The sequence below is a fragment of the Stegostoma tigrinum genome, chromosome 29, assembly GCF_030684315.1.
Source record: "Stegostoma tigrinum isolate sSteTig4 chromosome 29, sSteTig4.hap1, whole genome shotgun sequence".
Classification (NCBI taxonomy): Eukaryota; Metazoa; Chordata; class Chondrichthyes; order Orectolobiformes; family Stegostomatidae; genus Stegostoma; species Stegostoma tigrinum.
Window position 1 is genome coordinate 21,099,641 of NC_081382.1, and position 5,251 is coordinate 21,104,891.

Consider the following 5,251-nt stretch of genomic DNA (forward strand, 5'->3'; position numbering starts at 1 on the left):
TTAAACTCAACTATTATTCCATTCAGAATAAAACATAATGATATATCTAATAAATGGTCTGTAGTTTTATAACAAAAAAGATATTCTCAGTTATATTTTATAGATTAAATAAATTAATGGCACAATTTCCCTTTTTCTATTTGAAGTTTCTTGTTCTTTGACAAGTTATGAGTATTCGAAACATGTAATTAAAGACATCAATTGCAGCAACTTGAACATCATTAACCCAGATCCCAGAGTTTAATTTTATTTCTAAATACATTTTAAATGCATGTATGTATGTAGTGTTTTATTGGATCTCACAGGTGGTTTAAAAAATTATTTTGAAATATGATGTACTCTGTCACTCAAACAAACACAATAGCCATTTTGGGACAGTGATGTTTCAGGGCAGAATGTTATCCAATTCATTGGGGAAGCTCAGCTAATCGAACAGTGACCTCACAATATGATTGCCTGAAAAATAATCTGACCCCAACTTTAATTGGAAGTTCATATTTTAAATTCAATTTGGGCTGTACTTTATTTTATAGAACAGTTGATATAATGTATATATGTGAAACTTCAGACTTTCCTGATCTCTATCAGCGAAAAGGTAGATGCAACAAGCAGCTTTGCCAGTTATACTCTACAGTTATTATGTTAACATTTTGGTTGAATGAGAAATAATACTTATAGTCTTTGGTGTTGTATGAATTCAGTGAAATAGTTTTCATATCCACCTCAGGGTTAGGCTAATGATTTCCTCTTTTCAGAAGCCAAGCTTAATTTTGTAAGAGCTAGTAAGAACTGATGATGCTGGAGTCTGATATAACACAGTGTCGAGATAGAGGAACACAGCAGGCCAGGTAGCATTCAAAAAGCAGGAAGGCTGATGTTTCAGGTCAAGACTCTTTCTTTTTTCATTACACCATACTGGTTATTATTTGTTACTTCCATTGTTTATGCAGGTGCAGTGCATCAATTGCTGAGATGTCTAATACATATTGTATTATATCACTACTTTTTATAGAACCTAATGTTTTCCACATACTATTGTCCAGGAATTTGTTGGTGCATCAATTTTGCAAGCATGCTAAGGATGCCGAGGAGGCCAAAATAACTGGAAACTTTACCTCTACAGCTGTTGGCATACATCCAATGTGTTTGCTACATGGCCAATCCACTAGTCATACTGATAAATGCTTCAGTGCAGCCATGCTGTGAACCAGGTATTAGGTTCAATGAATATGCAGATACAAAAAGGTGAAGAACACACCCCAATCTACATCAACGGAGCTGAGATTGTGAGGGTTGCGAGCATTAAGTTCCTCAGAGCGACGATAACCGACAATCTGTCTTGGACTTCCCACATAGATGTGAAGGGCAAGAAGGCACAACAACACCTCTTCTTTCTCAGGCGGCTAAGGAAATTCAGCCTGTCCATAAGGACTGTCATCAACTTTTTCAGTCACACCATAGAAAACACACTGTCCAGGTGCATAACAGCTTGATACGGCAATCACTCTGCCCAGGACCATAAGAAACTACAGAAGGTTATGTGCACAGCCCAGGCCATCGTGGAAACCAAATTTCCATCCATGGCCTCCATTTACATGGCTCACCACTGCAGACAGGCTGCCAACATCATCAAAGACTGATCCCACCCCGTTAATGATCTCCTACAACCTCTTCCATCAGGCAGAAGAAACAGAAGCTTGAACACACACAACAGGGTTCAAGAACAGCTTCTTTCCTGCCATTATTAGACTGATGAATGGACTCTCTAACTTCAAATAATATTGATCTTGTTAATGTTGATCTTGCTTTGCACACATCCTGTGCGGTGTACCCTGTGTGCCTCACTCTGTCCAAATTTTTTCAATCTGTGATCTGTATGTCCTTGCTTGCTATGATCTCCCTGTACTGCTCGTAAACAAAGCTTTTCACTGTAATTAGGTACTCATGATGATAGACCTAATCTCTTTGGGTGATCTGTCCTGAATTTCAGCTGTCATGAATAAAGCCAATGTCATCTATCGGGTTCAGGCTATCTATGTGTTCGTTAAGCCTAACCAGCAATCCTGGACGCTGCCACCAAAAGGTATATTTTTTAAGAAATTACCTACATCAATGGTGGGAGGAGCAAGAATGGTCCTCTCAGTTCCACAGCCAACCTGGCCCTATCATCCCTCCCCTTCTCCTACCTTGCTTGCCATCCCAAGCACTCTTGAAATCCCATCATATTCCCGTGCACGCCACTGCCAAAAAGGCACTGGTCCCAAATCCATCCTTGTGGAACCTGCAAGTGATCTCTGTTGGCCGCCACCAACATTTTAAAAGAGTGCAAATGGCATAAATCCCAAATTGGTCTCCTGTCTTTCGGGTAGCCACATGATTTCTACATAGCTAACCCTGTAGTGATGTCAGGTCCACGCTCTTGTAATTGAACACTGACAGAATTGGTAAATGTTCAATAAAGGTATAGTTAATACTTTACTCCACAAACCCCCAGACTCAAGACCTGAAATCCTGATCATATTAATTACCTGAAGCCCTATTTGATAGAGGACATGTCAATCCTGGAAAATTCATACTACCAAAATTCCCTGATTTGGTAATTCCCTGATGTGGTTTCTTCTGGGAAATATTTCTATTAGGATTCAATGTTTACCCATATTTGGCTAAAATATCTGCTGAAGTTGAGAAGCTGTGCTATTTTCTGTCTGTCTACTTCATACAATGAGAACCCCTGAAAATCATATCACAGGCTTTAATTCTCGGAATTAAATGTTGGCAAAGAATTGCTGCCTATTCCTGACAGAATCAGAGTGACCAAGGAACAGTGTTTTGGGCATAAGGGAGCAAAAGGAAATGATACAGCAGATGGAAGTTGACAGGAAACCAGATCATGAATCAAGGGCATTGAGACTCCTACAAAAATGGACTGGTGTACAACAGCTGAATTTATCCCATAGCAATGGGCTTTTGTTTCTTGTTTCTCATGATTGTTAGAAACTGCACTGATGGATTGAGCTAATTGAGCTGTGTAATCTACACATTATTCTTTGCGTTTAAGTAGCTACTCTCAGAAACTTGATTCATTTCAGTCAAGGCGAATGTGTGAGTTATCCAAATTTCCATTGCTGAACCAAGTGGCAACCTTCCCGAAACTTAATTTCAGTGGAAGCAATTTAATCTTGACAAAATTAACGCTGTGTACAAGGGACATTTTCCAAAGGCCTCAAGTAAGGAAACACAAAACACTACTGGCTAAATGTGGAGTTCTCCTAATGAGGAGATAACACGAACTGTTTATACCAGCATACAAATTGAGAAACTGATAAATTTCCAGACCTGCTATGATAAATTTTTATGTTGTGAAATACTGTAAAGCAGGTGTTAGCTGAATCCATTAAAACCATGTTTCCCAACTAAATTTCCATTTCAGTGACAATGTGCTCCAATGTGCAGTACTTTGCCTCTTCTATGACAATACATAAGCAGAGGCCCATACAGAATGCCATACCATGGGATGAAGGACATAAACGCCAACAGATGTAGAGAAAAGACAAGTGCAAATTCCAAGACAGAATGACAGAAAATAATGCTTTTCCTAACTGCATAAATCAGTATTTAAACATTATGGACTCAGAAGCTCCTCCCTTTTGTTGTACCAACTAATCCTTATAAATCTCAATCAGAGTGAATTAGGACCATGAATGCATGTAACACAGGGCTTTATTTGAAGGTCAGCCAGGATTTGATGGGATGTGTCATCGCATTTCAAATTGCGCCAGAGAGCTCCGGGAAAGCATTTTAATAGCGCAAACTGGGCCAAAATACTTTGAAAATTAGTTCCAAAAATATTATGCACCATTAACACGTGGAAAGTGGGAAGAAAACTCTCCCCTCAAGTTCCTACCTCTTTGCGCATACAGTGCCTTTTTACAGTGTTATACTAGATTTAACTCTCACTAAAAATGAAACGTAAGTTTAAAATGCTTTGAGCTATAAACAACATTAAGGTAAGATACTGTAGTGAAGTCTGGGATTGGCTATCATTCTAGCAAGAGAACATTCTTGAGCAAACATTGACCCTCTTTTAATGTCAGTTTTGTCCTCCACTTTGTTTATCTATCTCTGCTTATTCTATCCTTTTTATTGAAATGCTTACTTCATGTAATATCCAAGTTTTGGTTCTTTCCAAGGTCATCATATGGCTTAAAGCAGAAATAACCCAAATTCAATCTGACTTACTGCCCTATCATAAATTAAGTTTTCCATAATTTTCAAGAGTTGCACAATGAGCTAATAAATATGATAGAAGACTCATCTTTTTCTTTCAGTTCTAAGACCTCTTGTTCATTCAGGAAATAACTAAATTTACATGCAGCTTCTGCAGATTTGAATCAGCATCAGATCCTTTATCAATGAATATGTTATTCCATAAATATAACTCTGACATAAATTTTAATCAGTATTTCTTACAGCCATTTCCTTCCAAAAATATTTAACATTACAGCAAGAAATTATTCAGCCAATTTTAGACACAGTCTGGTGCCGAAATTTTCCAAAATAATAAAAATGTGTTTCTCCGGCGTGAAAAAAAATTAGGTGAAAATACAAAAATACCTTTTTGTTACTCTCAGTTTTAAGATTCTAAAAAAACAAATCTGCACATAACAAGATTTATTTCCAAACCAATTCTTCAGGGAGTATTACAAAATATTTCCAATCAAATCACTAATTCAGAAAAAGTACAGTTCTGAACTTGTTCTTACAGAATATAATGATTTCATTTCTTCTATACAATATAGTAAATTGAGTGTGTTGGTCTGGAATTTGCTCTTAGCAGGATGGCTTCAGTCTAATTTGGTAAAAAAAATTTTAACACCAATGACAATCAGTGGAAAACACAAAAAAACAGTAATTTTATTTAAGTTAATGTAGGCTAGCAATCTGACAGCAACTTTTCTATTTATACTGGTGGTCTATTGTGTCAATAAATTATTACAGCTACTTCATGGAGCTCTGAATATCATTATCTCAAAATTATCTCCCTCAAACTCAACTTGATTACCTTTCTTATAACTTAACCCCATTCAACCAACCATCTCTTTATCCTGCATTTATAGGCTTAAGAAAATTGCTTTCCTCCTTCAAAGTGTCGCATCTACAGCGTGATCATTACACTCTGTAGATTTAACTCAGATAGCAGTTATGTGTTCGGTTCACTATATCAATTTGGTGGGAAGCCCAGAGTTTTCTA